The sequence below is a fragment of the Gavialis gangeticus genome, unplaced genomic scaffold, assembly GCF_001723915.1.
Source record: "Gavialis gangeticus isolate Ggan-Ray unplaced genomic scaffold, GavGan_comp1, whole genome shotgun sequence".
NCBI lineage: Eukaryota > Metazoa > Chordata > Crocodylia > Gavialidae > Gavialis > Gavialis gangeticus.
Genome location: NW_017728993.1, coordinates 72,371,132 through 72,393,376, shown reverse-complemented (window position 1 = coordinate 72,393,376; position 22,245 = coordinate 72,371,132). Strand labels below are relative to the sequence as shown.

General features: G+C 42.5%; 1 protein-coding gene and 1 long non-coding RNA gene across 2 annotated transcripts in view; one reads left to right on the top strand and one right to left on the bottom strand.

Annotated features, from left to right (window-relative positions):
- The window catches only part of ATF6 (activating transcription factor 6), a 212,325-nt gene that overhangs the window by 143,070 nt on the left and 47,010 nt on the right, over positions 1-22,245 (top strand). The window lies entirely within an intron of this gene.
- On the bottom strand, positions 6,524-14,258 carry LOC109287071. The gene is made up of 3 exons (XR_002094757.1): positions 12,836-14,258; positions 8,195-8,197; positions 6,524-6,534 (listed from the first exon to the last, which is right to left on the bottom strand). It is a non-coding gene; the product is annotated as an uncharacterized LOC109287071 (long non-coding RNA).

Genomic DNA, 22,245 nt, shown 5'->3' with positions numbered 1-22,245 from the left:
AATATTTTTGCCAATGTTTGGGCTATGACACCTGCCAGCTCCTTGAGTACTGTAGGGTGTAATCTGTCAGGACCAGCTGACTTGAAGATGTTCAGCTTCTCAAGGTGTTCCTTTATAAGGTCTACACTGATACTGGATATAAATATGCCCTCACCCTGGTTGTCCCGCGTCATGCTAGGCAGGGCAGCCCCTTTGGACTGATGAAAGACTGACGTGAAGTACCCATTAAGCAGGTTGGCTTTTTCCTGGGTGTCAGTTATCAGTTGTCCCTTTTGGTTCAGCAGGGGTCCAATGTTACCCTTGCTTTTTTCTGAGCTCCTACATATCTGAAAAAGGACTTTTTATTATCCATGATATGTGAAGCCAGGTGGAGTTCGGTTGCAGCCTTGGCTTTCCTGATCCGCTCCCTGCAGGTATGGACCAGTGCTGAGTTACTCCTCCCTGGTGGCAATTCCAGCCTTCCATCCTTTATAAGTCTCTCTTTTTAGGCATAGGAGGTCCTCCAGTTCCCTGCTGAGCCAAGGGGGTTGCTGTGGCCTTTTGCTTCCCTTCCTCCTAGATGGGATGGACATCCCTTGTGCTGTCAGGATCGCTTCCTTGAGGAGCAACCACTCCTCTTGGACTCCTCTTCCTGTCGAGTCGTGGTCCCTTAGAGCCTTGACAATGAGCCTCATGAGCTTGTCAAAGTCAGCTTTCCTAAAGTCAAGGACTTCTGCATTGCTGACTGACTTGCCAGCTTTGTGATGGATAGTAAAGGTGATCAGCTCATGGTCATTGTCACCCAGCTTTCCATGGATTCTTAGGTCACTAACTAGATCATCCCCTTTGGCCAGTGCCAGGTCCAGCAATGCTTCACCTCTTGCCGGCCCATAGACTTCTTGAGTCAGGTAGAGCTCATCCACGCACATGAGGAAGCTTTGCAACTGATCGGATTTGGCTGAGTGCTCCTCCCATTAGATGTCTGGGTAGTTAAAGTCTCCCATGACAACCATGCACCAAGAGCGTGCAGCCTCAGCCAGTTCCGTGGTGAATTCTTGGTCCAGCTCTTGTTTCTGGTTAGGAGGTCTGTAGTAGTCTCCTATCATGGAGTCCCCTGTGCCACGTTCCTCATGTATTTTTAATCCAGAGGGACTCCAGTCGTCCTCCCTGGGTGCCAATGTCAATTTGCAGGGACGTGTAGCTTTCCTTGACATAAAGAGCTACACCTCTACCCCTTTTATCTGCACGATCTCACCTGTACAGGGTATAGCCATCTGTACCTGTGGCCCAGTCATAGGTGGAGTTCCACCAGGTCTCTGTTATCCATATGAGATCATAGTCTTTCTTGCTTAGCAGGAGGACCAGTTCCTCCTGCTTGTTCCCCAAGCTCTTGGCATTGGTGTACACGTAAGTGTCCCATTGGAAGCCCTAAGCTTCCTTGCACTCCCAGGAAGAAACCGTTCCAGGGCTGGGGTAGGTGTGGATTCCCTTGGGTGCCCTAACCTGCTGGTTATGCAGTAGTTGCCTAGTGGGCTTGCATTGGTGGTTATCCACCCATCCCCTGGTGGGCTTAGTTTAAAGCCCAGTTGAGCAGATCAGCCAGTCTGGCTGAGAAGAGCCGCCTCCTCAGCGCAGTGAGGTGGAGGTCATCTCTTCCCAGCAGACCATGGCCTCCCTCACCAAAGAGCGGACTGTGATCGTGGAAGCCAAAGCCTTTACGATGACAGCAGCACCGCAGTCTTTGTTTGACTACCTCAATCCTCCTCTCCCTTCTCAGCCCATAGCCTGAAACTGGGAGGATCGAGGAAAACACCTGTGCCCCCAACCCCTTAAGCCCTGCTCCCAAAACCCTGTAGCATCTCATGATCCAGCTGGGATTGCTCTGAGCAGTGTCATTCATGCCCACGTGGATAAGGAGCATAGGGTAGTGGTCAGTGGGCCGAATGAGTTTTGGGATCCTCTAGGCCATGTCCTAGATGCGGGCTCTTGGAAAGCAGCAGACCTCTTGAGCTAAGGGGTAGGGGCAGCAGATTGTGCCCTCAGTCCCCCACAGGAGGGAGTCTCCCACATTGACCACTCTACAAGTGGCCTTAGGGAGAGCAGGGATAGCAACTGTGGGTGGGCCTGCGTTGCCTGCAGGAGCTGGCAGCTCTCCAGGCTCTACAGGGGCTGCATGAGGTTCGTACCTGTTGCAAAGCTCCAGAGGGGCAGGGACCTTGGTGCAGCAGGCCTTGGGGTAAATGGTTGCTGACCCCTGTCTTACACTTATGACTTGTGAGGAGCTACAGGGCTTTGCAGCCTAGAGAAACTTTAAGAAACAAAACCTGAAATCCCAGAACATTAAAATCCCATGCGTGAGTATGTGCATGTATATGCCTATAAGTGTGACATTTTTTTAGATGCAGTCAGTGTTGGGCTCCAGGTCTATTGCAAAAGGTACCCATCTGTGTAAGGCTGTATTAGATTTGATCAAAACACAGTTCTCAACATCTGTTTAAAACTGTTTAAATCTTCCCAGGTAATTTAGATCCACGTTGCTAGGGCCCATGCCCTCCCCTTCGGTGTTCCTTTCCCTGGCTAGAACCCAGCCAGGAACTTTATTTGCTGTCACGATATGTGCAGAAAAACTGGTTACCTGTGACAGAAATAGGAGTTTATTGCCTGTCAGCTACTCGTAAGGAGTTTTCTGTGCTCACGCTCTTAATCCATGGTAGATGAAAGCTAAACCATCCTTAATGAAAAAGAAATAAGTTACTGTGTCCCCAGGCAGTTCTAATAAAGTGCTTGACACATGCTAAATCCCTACCTCTTTCCCCTGATCCCATGGCAATTAGTTTGTCTTCCCATGCTCTAAGAGCCCCTGGTGCTTTTAAATAGTATTGAGAAGTTGGAAATCTCAGCAGACTGATGAAGTTCTGTGAATGCAGTATTTTATTTTTAAAAACCACATCAAGATTCATGTGGCTTCTGTGGCTCTTCAATGTGATTGCATCACATTCTACAGGAAATTCATAGAAAATGGCCTGATTAGCTTGACAGTTTTGAATCCAACCGCTTATGCTGAACTGGCCTTAGCATTCTTGATGGGAATCCATTCACGATCTTCCCAGATTTTAAGGCCAGAAGGATCATCTAGTCTGCCCCCAAGAATTGAATGAACCAGAATGAAATGAACCAGAGAATTCCACACATTTTGCCCCTGACATCACATTTTCTGATACAGTAATGTTAGTAAGCTCTAATACTCTGTTTTCCTGGCATGTAGTAAGAACTTCCTGAATGTATATTGAGTTAGATGGAGGCTGGCCCCAGACCTAGAGAAGGGTAATATGAATTAAACTGCCCCAGGAGAAGAACTGTATCTCTTTGCACATAAGCTATGTGTGCTGTTTGCTCCTTCCTCCCAGTGCAGAGGGGGACTATTCAGAAGATACTACAGAGATATATGTAAAATGAGAGCAAGAATAGAGCAAGAGGCATTTTGAGCTCCTGTCCACGTGCATCTAGCTGTGAATGACAAGGAAAGGTTTTTACCTTTTTCGAGCCTTTGTGTTTAAAATGTGACTGAAAACTGGCATGGAATGATAGGGAAAAATACACGGGTCAACTGGAATGGGAGAAATAGGACTGTCAAACTTGATTGAAAAGCTGTGTCTATTGTCTAACAAATATGTATTTATTTGTACATCTGCATCTTTCAAGAGCCAGCTTGTTGCTTTTTTCAGTGTAATTCAGCACTTGTGATCTGGGGAAGTATGTAGTAGTCTGCTGATGTAATTCACTTAATTGGCAGGGAATTAACCTTGTATACAATTTGCCTAAGGACAAGTTATGGGAAGTTCCAAAGTCTTCTCACAGATCTCTCCCAAGCGTCTGCATGGTGCACTTTTTCTTGTTCCTTCTACCCCTATCAGGCTGAAGCAAGAATTCACATATATTGTTGGTGGCCCCTGGGGCAGCATCCCACTTCTGAAGGTGAAATCTTGATTTTATTTTTGGCTAGCGTGGGCTGTTTTCATATTCCATGCCATCTGGAGAGGACCATGTGCTAGTGTATTTAGTGTTCTATTATGTAGCAAGTATTGTCTTGGGATATTTAATGGGCCAGTGGTAGAAAATTTTAGCAAAACAATTAGGAAAAAATTTTCAAAGTTACACATTGCATGTAGCCCTCCAATTCACATTGCCCATCACCAGGTATTAGATACCTAACTGCTTTCTCTTTTTTTTTTAAATCTTTATTTGCAAAAAAGTGCATATAAACATGTTTATAGAATTATTTTTTTCTTTGATTTAAGATTAATTGCAATCTGCCTCTTGTAGTGGTTTAAATGTTTCCCTGATATACTACAAAATCCAGACAAGACAGGCTCTTTCCTACCAACTCTCCCCCACCAGCCGAAAATGCAGGACTCAGAAGTACAAACCCTTTACTAAAAAAAAATAGGACCTGGAAGTGAAACTTAGTTATAAATGCAAAGTGAAGCTGTTTAGGCTGGGAGAAATGCAAACAAATAAATAAACACACTGCAGAAATAATAAAAAAAGAACTTGCTCGTTAGGATCGTCCTCTTTTTGTTCTGAAAGCTGTCATTCGAAACATAGAACAGTAGAGATATTTAACAAAACCAGCCCTGGCTCACTTAGGGGAGCACATTACTTGACAAACCTGCCTTTTCCCCTGCCTGGGAAAGGGGCAGGCTATCAATAGACAGCCCCTAGAATTTAAATAGCTTTGTGTACAACCCAGACGGGCTGCACATGGGGTGGTTTAAAGCCACAGCCACAAGGAAGCAGGGCCAGGCCAAGCATTCCCAACCCCAATCCTGGGTCCCAGTTACCAGCTCCCTGGCTTTTAAATCATCACATGCATGGGCAGCATGCAGGGCATTTAAAGTCTGTATGGCTATGAACTGGGATGGGGAGAGGTTCCCCACTGACTTCCAGCCCCACAAGCTGTGGTATCTCCACCCACAGTACTGAGAGCTGGGGTAGAGCTGGCTCATTGGCTTTGATGTTGTCCCCCATGCCACTCAGCTGGGCAGCAGGGATGACATTTAAAGCCCAAGGGACATTCTCCCTGAGCCTGTTCCCAGTTCCCTGGACTTTGCAGGGATGGTAAAGGGAAGCCAAGGGGAGCTGGCAAAGCCCCTCAACCTCTTCCCCAAATCTGGCAGGCCTTTGTTTAGGGAAGGGGCAGAGAGCAGCAGAGTAAAGCTCCTTGCCCACTTCTTACACCAGGGACTCTGGTGTGAGAAGCAGACAGAGAGCTTGCAGCTCTGCTTTCTCTATTTGTCTCTTGCTGCTTGGGAGCTAAGTGAATTAAGTAGCACCACAGTCCATCTGCCCACTCTGCACATGGGGTGCCCCAATATGTGAGGAACCAGTGGGGAGCAACTAGCAACTGCTCCTCTCCTTCCCTCTCAGTCCATGGGAGGGTGGAGGCAGCTGTCCCCTACACCTTCTCCAGACTGCAGTGTCCCTGGTCTCTGGAAGGCATTAGAGGTTTTCACCATAGCTCAACTTGGGAAAGTGTACAAGTGTTCATTCTCCCACAAGAAACTCTTCCAGGAGTGACTTCTAACTGGCTGGAGTTAGTTTATTTTTGTCTGGGAGAAACAGCATTTCTCCCAGTAGGAACCTAATGCTTGTATGCACCCACAGATGAAGTTTTATTTAACATGATTCCATTGTCGATCTCTCTAATCAAAAGGCAATGAACAGTAGATGATTTCTTAGTCTCATCAGTGTCATGCAAGTTGCAGTGTTACAAACATTCTTCCCATGAGCACTTATAATGGAGTATTGCACAATATAAAGCACTTCTATTGGGGATAAATTTGGTCTGCTGTATCGCCTTATTAAACCCTTGTTTTATCTGAACTAACATTTAAGAAAAAATAAAAGGCAAATTAGGATTTTGAATGGCGGCCCCAGCTACAGCTGCCAGACCACCGCACAATCATTAGGCTGTTTGGGAACTCTGCCTGGCCTTGTTGCCAAGATGTACAGAGACCCACCCAATCCTGAATTAAAGTCATTGCAGACTGCTGGTCAGATATAGGGTGGAAGGGGGAGTTTCAAATACAAACAGAGCTTGGTTGCTGATTGGGAACAGCACTTGTTTCCTGTTTTGTTACACAGGTATCTGTTTTTCCTCTGTTAACTTGTTTTGTCACATTTTCCCAGCTTTATTGGTAGGTTTAACACTGTTGGGGGAAATGGGGTACATGAGTTAAAGTGCTTACATAAATAAATGTATTTAATTAATTCTGAACAGCATCATGGGAAAAGTAAGTCTCCTTTCTTGGAAAATGAGAGAAGGCAGGAGTGGCAGGCCAGCAGGGAAAGCAAAACACCCTGTGTTCAAGCTAAAATTTTAGAGTGAGATCCAGAAAGACACTTGAGATGCCTCCAACTAGGGTATCTCATTGTCAAGGTAACAACTGATGACTCTCCCAGCAGGGAGAATCCTACCATCTCCTCCCCAGGAGTATGAGTTTAGTTTGCAGAACTGGGGCACATTGTCAGAGCTCTGCAAGACACCCAGGCTGCCTCCAAATGTGGGTCGGGGGGAGGCGGGGGATGGCACTTTAAACTCATGTGCTATCATGCTGAGCCCACTGCATGCCCAAAAGAAAGAGCACATTAGTTGCACCCAGCTTTCCTAATGTCTGTAAAGATTGGGTGCTTTAGTGGGGGGGGGGTTGGCACTTTTATCTAATAGCTGATTGAATTAGCTATTAGATAAAAGTACCAAAAAGCTCCGCTGAAGTGCCCAATCTATCCAGACACTGCAGAGCTGGGTTCAACTAATGCACTACTGCTTCCGATAAAGTGCTTTTTTTCACATCTGTCAACGCCCTCTATTAACAATGATTTTAACCAAGAAGCAGCCTTTCATTCGTACTCTTCTTCATGCTTTCCATTTTCATCTTTGTCTTTCTCCTTTCATTTGATTCTTCCTTCCCAGTCTTTTTGTTTTTCCTCTTTTTTTCCCCCTTTTTCATTTTTACCATTTGTGCTCTTGTTTCTACCACCTTCTTACTTCCCCAGTCTTCCTCTCATCTTCCCCAGTCTATTGATAGTTACATATCACTAGCCATTTGGGAGCATGCATGCGTCTATCACTAAATCAGATTAATAAAGAATGGGGGGGAAAAAAAGAATAATGGACTTCTTAAATTTCTGGAGTCTGTGTGAGCTTTAAGCCAATCCTATTTGAGTCTTCAAGATCTTATTTCCAACCAACTCCATTTTCTTCTATGTTGGTCACCAACAAGCTGCACAGACATACCAGATCTTCTGCTGGCTGCTTTGAATGTGTTTTAAGGCAAACTCAGTGCCAGGTAGGCAATATAAATTTGCTGTTGCTTTTGAGTATGGGTTTGCTTAAATGACTTTGGCCTATTTGTACAGTAGTGGGGATTCATTGCACACATTTGAGGATAACAAGAAGCTGTAGCTTGATGACATGTTGCAATAAAGTCACTGGAATTAGGAAAACACATTAATTTAGACCATTTTGAATGAATCAAGCAGAATAATTTATTGAATTCTTTCCAAAGACAGGCCTGTTTAATTAACCATTGTTTATTTTTTCCTTGGATTGACAGAAGCTGGTGACAAGCGAATATGGTGGCCTTGCCAGAGCATGTGTCCTCAGCTTCCTTACCTTTAATGTGCCACAGATCACAGTGGAAGGAGAAAAATATGTTTTCTTTTTCTCCTTGTATGGCATTTCAGTGTAGTTTTGTTCTTGTTAGCTCTGTAACTCCTGCCCAGGAAGGGAAGGCATTCAGCCTGGTGTGGGCACTGGAACTGTTTATTTTATCATTAATCTATTGTAGGATTCACACTAAAAAGATTCCCTTAAACAGGGCTGAAACAACAACATTTAACAAAGCATGACAGGATGACTCAGCGGAGGAACAGGACACAAAATCAGTTCCCATATAAATTGGTATTTGCTGGCTTTCCGGTGCACTGTGTGGAATAAGTTGGTGGTTTCAGCCCATTTCTTAATTAATAGTGTCCATATCACAGAAACAGCATGCCATTTGGCCCTGTATTGCCAGAATAATTGGAGAGGCCAAGGGCCAAATTATTATTAATTATGATTTGTTGTGCATAGTTGTGCATAGTTTGAAATATTTTATTTGGACAATTCCTGACCAGCATTTCTCTTAACTCTATTTTTTTCCCTTTTGCACACACACTTTTCCAGAACACTATTGCTACTCCTTCTGGTAGTTGTGGGTATTTGGCATAGTAATCAATTGTTTTGGGACTAAGCAGCTTGATAATGGATGGTGCACAGAAAGGTAAGGGGAGGGTAGAAAGGGTGATGGGGGGCCTTGCAAAGTGAAAGTCATGTGCATACTATCATGTGCTGTCCTTGTGACCATAGTGAGAAGGGCCTATGAAAGGAATTGTCAAACGTATGTACTGTGAGGTGGCTTTGGTTTTCATCGCCTTGCTTTATGGGTTTGTTAGTCGCATTGTGCTTGTCAGAGATCAAACGGAGTGTGTGTGTATTAATTTATTAGGGTTTCTTAGTGTTGGAGTGATGCTGTAGTCATGATGGTTCAGAAAATATGAGAAACAAGGATTTTTGTGGGTGATATATTTTATTGGGCCAGCTGCATGGTTTGGGTAGACCTAGACATGCTTTGAAATGCAGTGCATGCTCCTTCAGGTCTGAAGAAAAAGGTTTAATAGGTAGTAGGAGAGAGTAGGGTGGGCATACTTCCCAAGCTGTAGAAGTACAGCTGTGTTGATTTTATCCACCAGCAGCTACATGGGAACTTTTCTCTGTGGTAGAGTAAAATCCAACAGAAGACCGTAGCTCTTCCCAGAGGAGATGTGGTAGGCTCAGTCCTATCAATCAGGTTCCTCCTGCCCAGCCTCTAGCCATTGGAGTTGTGTGGACAATACCTAAACTCTCACTTGTAGTAGCTGGAGCAGCTGAAAGTGCTCCAAGTCTAACTTTGTAAAAAACTCCTTGCTGCACCTGTTCGCCTGAAGAGCCTTCTCATTGCCACATTGCACAGCTGGACAATGCATATAGTAATCACTAATCACATTTCATACAGAGCCCAACTTAGAGACTTTCCACTAAAGATATGTGAAGAGTAACGTAAGGGAAAATGCACAAGAAATTAAACATATCTGAACATTGATCTGGTGTGGGGCCTGCTTCAGGGGTCAACGGCACCCAGCATGAGACCTCACCCCAAGGAGCACTTGTGGGCTTTTGGAAAGATGGGGATATATGGCTCACTTTGAGCCCATTTTAGAATGCAGTCGTCACTGTGGAGGCTCCTCACTTGGTTCCAGACTATTGGATTCAAGAAGCGTGCTCATGTACCACTGAACAGCTCTACTTCTGTTACGAATAAATAGGGAACTACTTAATTCACTGAATCAACAGCAAAAAATTTAATAAAAAGGAAATGCTGGCTCCCCAATAGGAGCCAGTGGTCCTCGCTGCCAAGAGGTGATGGCACTAGCTGGTGGGGCAGCGTAAAAGGCAGCAGACAAGATAGTGGCTGGCCTCTTACCCCTCCTTCCCCTGCTGGGGCCTCTCCACCAATCAGCACCAAGGGGTGGGGCAGCACAAAGGGCAGCCAGCAGTCAATATGGCAGCCTCCTCGTCACTCCTCCCTTTTGGGGTCTCTCCGCCAATCAACGCCATGGGGCAGGGCCACAATGAAATGCCTGCAAAATTGGCTCTGCACACCATGAGCAGGCTGCAAAAAACCCTTTGTCTCACTACAGTTTAACTGTGTCCCTACTAATAAATAACCTTCTCTGCTAGTAGGCTCTGTCTGTTCTTGTTGGGATCAGTCACCTGATGGTGCAGTAATACTGGGGAGTCTTATTTGCTTCTGTGTCCAGTGTAGAAGACCTGCTCTCTTGGAAGCAGACTTTTAAGAACTTTGGATTATCATTTCTGTCAGGGATCTGGAGTATATCCTCATTGGTTTTCCTGGACCTCTTTCACATGCCTTCCATAAATTACACGTTACTGCAATTACAGTTCGTAGTTGCAAAACTAATAGCCTCCAGCTGCAATGCAGAAACTGAATTTTGCTGTGATGGAGGTGAAGGAGAAGGAGGTAATTTTACTAGTAAAAATAAAATAAAACAACCAAATGTATTTTGTATGTTCCATGTTTACTTTACAAAAATAGCAATAGTAATAATATTAACAACAACATTGACAAAGGCCAAAATGGGGAACACCAGGTTAGTGATAAACATGTGTACATACACAATTGATACGCAGATGGGTACAAAATGACATTAAAACATAGTTTCCCAATTACTTTAGATCATAGAGTACCTTTTAGCTTAATTGAAAGAGAGATCAGGTTTTCATCTGTTGACTAACATGAGTTAAGATCTTATTACCAAATATCACAGGAACCCCTATCCAAAAACAGCCTTCATGGCTGTTCAGAACTGCCACAGATTACACAGCCAGGGAATTTTTTCTCCACCGCTTCACATTAAAACCAGAGCAATCTCTACAAATCATGAAGGAGATTACCAAAATACTTTATAGACCTTAAAACTCCTATGTGATTTAAACCAAAAGTATTAACTTTAAATATAGAATTCTGTTCCTTAGCAGCTATTACTTTGGGTTTAAAATGAAAAAAATAATCCTACCACACATCAAACTCCAATTACATCATAATGAATATATGCCCTGCTTTTTACTTGTAGGGTTTGGATCTTAGTTTGGGTTCCTCAAAAGTTTGATCAGTTGAATTTCTTCCAGCCCCCATTTCACAGCTCACTAGTTCATACAGGGAGTGCTTTTCTTTGTGTTTCTTCCAAAAGAGCTAACAAAAAGTTGTAAGGAATTACTAGCAAAGTGTGTGCTGTTATTTTGGAATTAGAGTTTATGTGAGTCATCCCCTTCACTGAAGCATCTTCTTATGTCTCTTTGTAAGATCTGCTTATCTTCATCATCATATTCCTAATAATGCGAGAAAATATAGGAAAGTGGGACCACTGGCTTCTGCTGCCTGTGATTTGTTTATCTTTAGCTAGAGTAGGTGCACTGCTCATAAATGAATGCAAATTATATTTACAATTCCTAAGTCAGGCTTCCTTTTAAGCCAAAATTGAGATGCAGAAGAATTGTAAGAGGAAGTAAAGTAAGTCTGACCCAACAATCTGTACCAGTGACAGTATTATAGAACAGCTATAATATTAAAAAGAAAGCTTATCATGTCCAAACAGCCAGAAACTGTTCAGAAGCAGCTGATTATATTTTTATTAGCATGATTCAGAAACACATTTCAATGAGGCAAGGTTGGTTTGCTCATATTCTCTGAAAAGTTGCTTCTATTTAGCTTCTTTGGGGACGAGGAGTGGAGCTATAACTTTTGAGCTGTAGTTGAATGAATGAACAAATTACTGTTTTTTAGAAGTTAAGAAAAGAAACTGGAACAGAAAAACAAGATTTAATTCTTCATACTTTGTACCCAGTGGGTGTGTCAGGTAATGCACAGTAAGGCTACTGTGCAGTAACATAAGGTGCAGTAAGCTGCACCTGGGAATCTGTCTACATGTGTGCCCTGTTAGGTGCAGATTTGCTCCCAGTGGCAGCAGCCCAGTCCAGGACTGCTCTTACCCTGCTCTGCCCCCCTGCACCAGCCAGACTCCCCTGGGTGCCAGTCCAGAGGCTGGCAGGGGACATAGAGGCTGGTCCTGATATGCACAGGTTGAGAGACCTGTGTTGCTTGTAGGGGCAGCTGTCTCCCAGCACCATGTACATGGGGACAGGTCCTGATGTGCACGGGGCTGGGAGATGTGTGGGACTGCAGCAACAGCCATCTCCCAGCCCTGTGCACATGGGGACCATCCCCATGTGCACAGGGCCAGGAGACAGCTGCCCCTGCAGCTGGCATAGCTCCCTCTGTATGGGGGCTTAGTCAGGCAGCATTGGCCCCCTGCTGTCTGGACTGACCAGGAGCAATTTTGTTCCAGTCACCATCTACACGTGTGGTACCGCAGTGTAGGTAGTACATGGCTAATCTACCACCTGGAACTATAGGTAGTAGCCAATCGCACAGTTGACTAATTTAGTGTGCAATAAATGCCACGCATGTGTAGGTGGTGATGCTTTACTGTGCAAAAGATTAGCTGGACTACCAGCTAACAGGGACTGACAGTTGGGATTTCTGTGTTCTTTGTTCTACTGCTGTCTTGCTGTGAAGTCTTGGAAAAGTAAATCATTTAACTTTTTAATTAAAATTTTTTCTTTAGTGATACTTTTCTGCTTACCTTGTTGGACTGTTGTGAAGGTTGCAGATGGGTAGAGCTAGATGTGTAGTAAATTATTTTAAAAGGTTCACATTTGAATGCAACGATGCAGACAGAATACATTGAAAATTGATGGCTTGTACCCTTCTGTAAACTTAGTTAACTACCAGGATGGATAAAACCCAATAATTGAAAACAGTTAAAAATACAGTTTTTAATTTAACTTAAATATTTTTTATTTAAAATAAACCTCTGTAAAGTTAAATTTGAAATCCCAATAACCTTTACTGATTCTTTGAACTTGCAAATTATTTCAGTTAGATTTGAAACAAAAATTAAGCAGTAGATCTTTACTGTTTAAAATTTTTAAGGAAATCAAACCTCTAAACTGAAGCTATTGCTGAGCACTTGACACCTTAGTATATGGAAGAGTTAATGCACCTTTTGACAGCGGTGGCTTCCACTGTGGGTGCGGAGAGAATATTGTCTTCATTTGTATTTGTTCAGCTGGTTTGGTTCAATGACTGGTTCATTCAAGGTTAAAAATGGATTAGAAGTTGGTAAAGCAGGCCACCATGCTTTAAAGCCACAGGCCACCATGACTGATAACAAGAGCTTCTCCCCAAGGGCTTTATTTCATTTAAGTCATTGTTTAAACAGTTACCAATCAATGAGCATCACCCTTTTTAGGCAAATTTACAAATGTAAACCAGAATATAGAAAATGATTTGTCCTGTTTGCTGATATTAATTGTGATTAAAATTAATTATTGAGATCATTTTGATATAAAACAATCCATCATGGTAACCAGCCAAATACATACTAGATAGAGCCTTGCAAAGCATTGGAATCATTTCCTGTTCTGAATAAAAATATGAAGCATCAATATTTTCAAAAGTCCAGAAACTAAACACAGGGAACAAATTCAAAGCTCAGAAGGATATTGAACAGTGGCTTTGAAGAACCAGTCCTGCTGCAGGAAACATCTGTCCCTTCAGATCATGTGTTAGCTGTTGGAACAAAAGCATTTGATCTAAAATCCTCTCTCAAGTTCCAACCATGTAGGACTCCTGTGTGAAATGCAGACTAGATTGGCCTTTTCCTGTTGAGTCCCAATATTTGGACTCCATCAGTTGACCAACAAGTGCCTCATTAACAGCAATTTTCAAATGTTATCTCAAGAATGGCCTTGGAAGATAAAAAAGGGACATTACATATAAAACAGCAGAACACTAGGGAGTGAATTTAATAGTCATCTTCTACCTTTCCATGTGGCATCTGATCTACAACTGGCTTTTAATATAAGGAATTAATAATTTACATTATATTCCACTATTTTGCCAGCTAGTTCTCATGCCAGTGTCCTTGGAAAGAAGTATCTCTAGTCTTGCTGGATCCCAGAGGGATTCCCTTCTCCTCTGCATCTTTCTCCTCCCTCCATCCCTCCTTTTGAGCCATTATCTGTCCAGCTAAAGAGGACTTGATGGGGTACCAAATGTGTAAAGTAGATCTATATAAGATGTTTCGTTACTCTTGATGCTGAGTGCACTTTCTGGAGAGGAAGAGGGAACAACAAATCAGGTTGTTATCCCTCAAATCCAGAATTGTGGTTGTGCCTAATGCTTGCTGCTTCAGAGACGGGTAGAAAATCTGTAATACAACTACCCTGCTGTGCAATGCTGTAAAATAGGGATAATTCATTTCCTTCCTTCTTTTGCGAGCAATCATTTTAGAGATAGTAAAGCCTCCAATTCAATTAGCTAGGCCTCTTGTTGGAAAGAGAATGGTGACCAACTGTTCTCTGTGGCAACAGGGGGCAGGACAAGAAGTAATGGGCACTTATATACATACCTTTTCACGCTGTGACGCACCATATTTGACGCATTGGAGCAGACTCAATCGCAGGCTGACACACACTGCGCTGCATTGCAGACAGTTGTATAAGCAGCAAAATGCACGTCAGCACACAGAAAATGGCGGCAGTGCACTTTTGAACTAAAACACAAAGGTGTTTTAGTTCAAAAGTGTGCCACCGCCATTTTCTCAGTGCTGACGCACATTTTGCCATTTATACAAATGCACACACCACAGCACAGGGCACCTTTAAAACCTCCCAGTGCTGCAGTGCAAGCATGTGTATAAATGCCCAATGGGCTTAAATTGCAGCAAGAGAGATTTTGGTTGGATATTAGGAAGAACTTTATAACTATGAAGGTGGTCAGGCACTGGAATAAATGACCTCAAGATGCTGTGGCATCTGTCACTGGAAGTTTTTAAGTGCAGTTTAGACAGACATTTGGGTGGAGCTGTTTAGATACAGATGTTCCTGCCTTGAGCAGTGGGTCGCACTAAATGACCTCCTTCTGTCTTTTTTCAAGCCTGTTTTTCTATGAATCTGTGAAATGTTGGGTTCTGCCTTTCAAGCTTATCACCGTTACAATATCCCCTCCTTTTAAAGACAGCAAACCCCCAACTGTGTGTGGCTAGAAGTAGTATTAAAAGAACTAATATGATTTATATTAATTTTTCAGAAACATAATCTGGGTATTGATCCAAGGCCAACTACACTGTAGGAAACATTTCAAACATTGTGTTGAGAAAGAAATAAAAACAAAGCCAAAACTTTAAAGAATTTTGAATTCAAACACTAAAATTTTAATCAAGTTCCAATTTTTTTCATTTACATTCTGTGAGACCTCAGAAGAAAAATGTTGAATAAAAATGTCCTTTCCTGTCACAAAATTCTTGTGAAAAGGGGAGTCCTTGGAAGGGAGTGTCTTGTGGAAAAAGGAGTCCACCTGTCCTTTGATAATGGGTGAACAGTAACATTTAAGATTAGTTTTGTTCTCTAAGCAACCATGCTGATTACCAGAGGATAGAAAAATAAAATAGAAAGCTTCTGTCTCCCTGACTTGCTTTATTCATTCATGAGCTGCAGAGAGGATACAGCATGCAGACATGTCAGCAACATACAAGGGTGGCTGTCCACTTCATCTCTGGATCCCTACTCACCTCTTCAATCCAATACTGCATCATTTTTGCATTTGGGATTGGTTTAGTCCTGATGTTACAGGGAACAATTTTATCCTCATACTTGGGCAGTAAATCTTGCTTTGTAAATCGGTGGTAGCAGTTGCCCAAAAGAAAGCATGCTGCCTACTGAATCGCCTTCCTCATCTCTGTTAGGAGACTGAGCTTTCCCTGGGCGTCTCCTTTCCAGCCTGACTTATTTCGCTTGTGAGCGTTGACTGAATCACATCCTGGGATAGCACAGTTGATGATAACAGGCATGAAAGACTTCTCTATAAAAAGTGCCCCGTGGCAAGTAGAGTGGATAAGAGCAGTGTATTTTGCTGTGATAAAGTATCCAGAAGCTGTTCCGGAGTAATGGTTAGCTGTTACTTATAAAAATCTTGTCTGGGAATGTCAGAAAGGTGTGTAATCCAAGACTATAGAACATTTTATTAACTGTGGGATTAGACCATTTCTGGTTGATCACTTAAATAAAAAATCCTGTATCACTGTTTCATCGTTCCATGCAAAGCACAGGCTATAAAAACAACCTGTGCTAGGAGCATTGGAACGGGACCTGGATCAGTGTTAATGAAAGCACTTTGGGCAAAAAAAAAAAAGAAAAAAAGAAAAATTGTAAAAGCAGGAACCATGCTCCAAGATGTCAGTTCCTGTATTGCCATTCTACGAGTTTTAACATTGGTGGGGACAGATACCCCAAAATCTTGAAATTAGCTAAAAACCAGGAAATGTATTTTTAAATAATGATATCACAAGGTTTGAGGTTTGGGTGCTGATTTTCGTTTCTGAACTCTTGAGGTTCAGGTATACTGAGAAATGAGATTGTGCTAAGGAATGTGTTGCCCAACACAGTGTGGAACACAATTTCATATTTAACTGGGACAGACAGTCCTGTTTAAAGTCACTGCAGACTGCTGATTAGTACAGCTCAGAGACAGTGCTCACAGAGCTGGTCCTTTAGAGCTCGTAGAGAAAGATTCTGGGGTCTGGGAGCTTTGTTGATAAGGCTCCATCTCTTGCTGTGACAGACATTTTCCCTTTGACTATACACATCACTGGTGTGTGGATGTGTTCAGTGAGTCAGGATGTGTTAAAAGGCAAAATGCTATCATAAAATCCATATGCCAGAATCAGAATCTGGGTCACTCTTCCATTTTCTGGAGCTCCTGTCTTATTTCTGTATAAAACCTTTCCCTTCCTGTCCAGATGCAGGGAATAGGGTACCTAGGTAACCATTACACCTCCAAAAGCATAGTACCATAATAAGTTACTTACTTTTCTTGTCCTTCCCTAGAGCAACAGAAAGAGTATTGTTGGCTTTATGAAAAAGATTTGCTCCATACTCCGTATGCTGTTTCTGGGGAATACCATATGGATGCTATCACTCAAACACATCAATAGTGAAGCTATACAACCACTTCCTTTACCAGTTCATAAAATTATCTACATGTTCTCTGCAGTTGTGTCTGGAACTGATGGAGGGAAAACTAGAAACAGACACACACAGGCCTGATTCTCATTTCCACTAGGGCCCCTTTTAGCACTCTGGTAGCTTAAAAGGGGTTATGGGTGCAAATGAGAATCAGACCCATCAGGCATGGAACACATTGCAGACTTCCCTTTCCTGTTAGAAAGGCCCCTACTCTTGCTGCCCAAACACGTACACTTATGGAGCCAGTCCTTTTATGACAGTGTTGAAAGCATAGTTCCACTTTTTTAATTGCCACATCCTAAAGAGGAGTTGTGTACAGATGAGTGTAGCATAGTTCAATAGATGATTCAGTAACATTTAACATGATGGACCAATAGAAAGCAATATTTACGGACATATTTTATTCCTTATAATGCAGTTAACTTTCATAATTATTGTCCTCCTTGGAAATCTCTTTAAGCAAAAGATTTGAAAACACTTTTAAAAAAAAGGTATTATTCATACATGAATATGACAACTGTCCTGTGAGGTTAAGAAAGATGTAGAGAGAAGGGATGATCTTGTGAGGTAGATAACATGGGGGGGAGGAAAAAAGACCTTGTGACTAAGGTGGAAGAGCTTAATCCCTTTGAAAATCTGGCCTATAGCTTCTACTCAGTTAGTTTTCAAAATTTTACCTATTACCACTCTTGCTCCCCTCCACCCCCAGGCAGTAAATTCATCCTTGTTCATAAGATACTTAGATGATATGGTGAGAGCATCATAGAAATATCTATGAATATATGGAATGTCACCCATCATGGAAGAGTATCTATCGCCAGTTGACAGGGTGGAAATTAGTTGCTGTTTCACTGATTGCAGTGAAACCAGAGAGCATCAGCAATCCCGCTAGTAATCATTTACAAGCCAAGTGACAGGCCCTCAAAAAATCATGAGATTTAAAATTAAAAATACCCTGTTTGGAACTGTTTGTTTAGTTTACGGGTTTTTAACACGTTACATATAATCAGGTCACATTTCCAAGCTTTTCTATGGAACTGTAACCTCGAACTTTGATAAAATTAAAGGTGAGTTTCTCACATATACACATGGCTCCAAGAGACAGAGCTTTAAGAAACAAGCCAAGGATCCTCTGAGATTAAAACTAAAAAAAAATGAAGAGATGGCAGTATGGCAAATTTCTAGCACAGTGGGAAAAAGTTCCATTGCCCTTTGCAAGTACAGGAGATATTTAGGGCGCCAGAGTATAAAAATCCAAATGGGAGCACTAACATCTTTGATCTTATGTAAAGTACCTTGGTATAATAACCACATAATTTTGTAATACAACCCTTGCAAATCACATTGCTGAATTATTATGATATCCCGTATTGTGTCCATAAGCAGGTTTGCAAGCACTCGAATCTCTTAAAGAGTATCAAGATTCAATTAGCTTGTAGACAGAAGTGAGTTAAGGGAGTGTGAGAATTTACTGTGGAGCAGCTGAACCACAGTGAGTGGATGCACATTTCCAATTTTCCTGTGTTAAGTGAAAAATAAATAAGGGAAGCTTAGTGCCCTTTCATTCATGCTTTTCTTTCAAGCTTGCCTTGGTTTAGCTTGTACTGTTATTGCAGGATACTTTTGGGCACACAAACAGATATCCCATCTCAGCTGCTGCAAAGTAATTCTCCACCTCTTGTTAACTTGCTTTAATGAGCTGGTTTATCCATAGGCGTAGGCATTCCATTTCATCAGGCAAATCATTTATTAATGTTTTTAAATGTTTTAAATCAATTATAGCAAGATTTAATCACTTCTTATTCATACAGTCCTCTGAACACTTTGTGGGAGTAGAGGCTTGATAAATATGTTTATTAGGAGAAGATAAGTTTATATACTTTAGCCCCAGAAAAGCCTGAATTACTGTATTTCAAACATACTAAATGAAAGGTCTGGATTTTGTGATATGTAGGTCATCTGGCTTTGATATCACCAAACTGTAGAGATGATCAGGAACAAAATGAGAATGCTGAAGCTAAAGCCTCATTTGGAAATACTGTCTTTCCAGGCTGATATTTTTCCAGTGGCCGTGCCAGCACTCTCTAGTTTGGGTCATCTATTTAAATTGTCATCTCATCGAAGTGTAAATCTTGGCCCAACCCAAAGCCATCTGTTGTAGGTTAAGAGTTGTGATTTATTCTGCCTCTGGCTGACACTTGCTCTAATGAAGCAGATGCTGCCTTTTAGGATTTGTTTTTACTCTTTTTCTTCAGTTTTATTGCTTGCATTTAATATCACAAATAACATTTTCACTTAAGTGTTTTTTGTCTTGTGTTAAAATTGGAGATGAGTAATCATTTATTCCCCCCATTGTGGAATTTGAACATACTTTAGGAATTAAACAAAATAATGTCTGCCTGCCCAACACATCGCATACTGCAAAAAAAATCTTTAAAGAATTGTCTCTTTCTCATTCTTTTCTAATCATTAGTCTTTACACCCATGGGGAGATGTTTTTGTATTACTTTCAAACGAAGGATCAGGATTGTGGCAAGAAAACATTATAGGTAGCCAAACATTAGACCAGTGTGGCCAAACTTTCTACTCCTAGCTAGCTATAACAAAAAATTGACATGGTCAAGAGCCTCAGGATGGAAAGTTTTGACTCTAGAGTGTGCTCTGTGAAGTGCCTCAGCTTCAGGAACTACAATCAATCTCCTGGGGGTTGTGTGTGGCTTGTGAGCTGTGATTTTCCTATTCCTAACAAACCAAAGACTAAAGCTGCGCTGCTTAGTTCTGCCTGTTAATATTCTTGTCTTCAATGCAGATTCCTCTGTTTGGACAAAGACAGACCTTTCAAATTAGCCATGTTGCCAGGGCACACACCTGCCTATTAGAGATGTGGGTGCATCAAAACAGAGTGAATCTCTGCAACTCAGAGCAAATTGCAAAATACTGTATTTATTTGGGCACAGTTGAGTTGTCCTCAACTTCCAAGTGATCCTCAAAGTTAATATTTGCTAAGAGTTTGGCCTTAATGTATACTGGCCTCTTAACATATCTTTCTTTTCCAAAGTCCCTGCTGGAGTACAGGGGAGTTGTACAAAAACTCCAAAGCCTGCATACAAACATGCAAGTTGCATGACTTCACTGTCTCACTATCTGTTTTGGGAATGAAAGCCTCTATTTTTTTCCCCTACTTGTTTGAACTGTAACTATAAAAACAGACCACTAGCTTGTGGATTGGCATATGAGCACGTAACCAAGCCCAATGCCGTTTTAGAGACATTCTGTACCCCAGAATAGGAAAGGAAGTCCATTTAAAGGTCTTGGCTTTGGTTAGCAGAAGCAGCTCTTTCACATAATAGTGCCCTGCATTATTGTTTTGTCTCCCATTTTGTGGGCATGTTCTGTCTAGCTGTTTGGAGGAACTGTTAACCCAGCAAAATGACAAAATGGGCTGTCACGGATTTTCAGGAGAAGCTGCGCCTTGGGACATCTCTTCCTTCCTCCTCAAAAAAAAAAGCCATGCCTGGTGATCCTCTTGGAAGAACCCCTTCAGCCAGGCCTGGCATAGCATCTAGAGGGGCAAGCCTCTGGCTTGGAGACGGTGCTCCCCCACTTATCCATGGCAACTCCAACTCAGAGCTCCTCGCCGTAGGTCCTGGGAGGAACGGGGGGAAGAAGAAGGGGAGAGGAGATCTGAGTGCCAACACCACGCGTATAGTACAGCAGACAGCTCCACTTCAAACCAGAGTCTTTATGTGCAGAGCACCAAACAGCCTCTGAGCACCCTAATACCAGTCTGGCCACTTCCTTGTGTTCTCCTGTCCTCCTTGGATCTCCGGCTTTCTCTCCTCCTACTCCTTCCAAAGGCTCCTTTTCTTCTTCTCAGGCACAATGTGCCATTTTAGCAACAAAGTATAACAAAGCTATGGTAGTTAACGGGGAGACTAACATTAGTCAATAAAATGAAACATAGTGTTATCAGGAACCAGTCAGAGAGCAGTCTCTGGGGCCTGCTGCTAGGCCCAGACTGTTGTCTTCTCCTGCAGTGAAAAGGGCCTTCTGGAAGTACTACTGTGAAACTATCTATGCTGCAGCAAAGTGTGTGCACAGGGTCCTCCAGAGTGTACCCCGCAAGAACCCCAGGCCAGAACTCAGCCCATTTAAGCTAGAAACAGATATCGCATCTATGATTTGTCTTGGGAGAAATCGTCTTACCCTGGGATAAAGTACAGGTTTTCAAACATCCATGTCTGTTGGACAACCCCATAAAAAGATAAGAAGTGCTAACAGTTTGTCCTGGAATAATGCAAAGTACGTCTGAATGGTTGTCCTGCGATTGCATTTTTGAACCAATGGTAGAAAACAGTAGTGCATTCAGCTGTTTGCTAAATCCTGATAGGAAGAATGATGTGTATACATTTTCTCTGCTGGAACAAACATTGGCATAACTTGTCCTGGGACAAACCCAACATCTGTTGCTAGCCTTTGTCTTTTTGCTCACAGGAGCCTCATGCCTTTCAATTTTAATTTGAAAGCTCAATGCTGACCCTATGCAGCAGCAACAGAAAATCATCATCTGAAGGCTTTCCAGTAATTCTGTGTGAAATGAGTTTCATTCTGGTTTCCAGTAGCCAGGAGTCTGCATCATCTCATTGCAGGTTTTGGTTAATGGGACTAATTGTTGTATGGTCCTTTTAATCACGTAGTAGCTGTAACTGTGGTCCAGAAAAAAAGATGTCTTTCTTTGTTCTTCTGGGGCAGCAGGAGAGGACTCCTTGATTTTTTGTAAAAGATGAACTTCTGAGAGAGACTGAGCAGAAGTGCTATGTTGTACACCTTGATCTGAATGCTAGATTTAGACATAGGAACATAGGCTGGAAGAGACCTCCTGGGCCATCCGTTCCAGAAGCCTGCATGTGTTGGCACCGCCTACGTAAAGACATCACTTCAGACCCTCGCATGTACTACAAAGTACAATACCCATAACACCTAGAGGATCCTATAACATACTATAGGTAAAAACAGGAGAGGCAAGGACACCACTAATGCCCTGCCTCTACAGTGACAGGGAAGTAGTTGCTAATATGTGTGCAGAAGATGATTAGGAAAGAACCATGTTCCACACTAGTGGAAGGCAACCCTCTCTCTCCCCACTCCCCTCCAAAAGTCCTTGCCAGTCTGATGTAAGAGAAGTGTTTCTTCCTGGCCCCAAATTTGGCAATTGCTGTGACTCTGAATAGAAGAACAAAGCCAGGAAATTCCTGGCCCCTACAGGCAACCAAGCAGAAACCCTGAAACATTGGATTAGCAGGCACAAGTTATTCTCTTCTGGCAAATGATGCTTTTGCCAGGGCCACACCGATGTTCTTTGTGGCTGATTGATGGAACCGGAATATGTCCAAGTTATACCAGTCCTGGGTCACTTGGCTGTTTGGACAGTCATGGAAAACAAATCACCTCTAAGTTTGTTAGGTTGGAATCTATTAAGTGCCTTGTAGATTAAAGCCAAGGCTTTCAGCTAAGCGGTG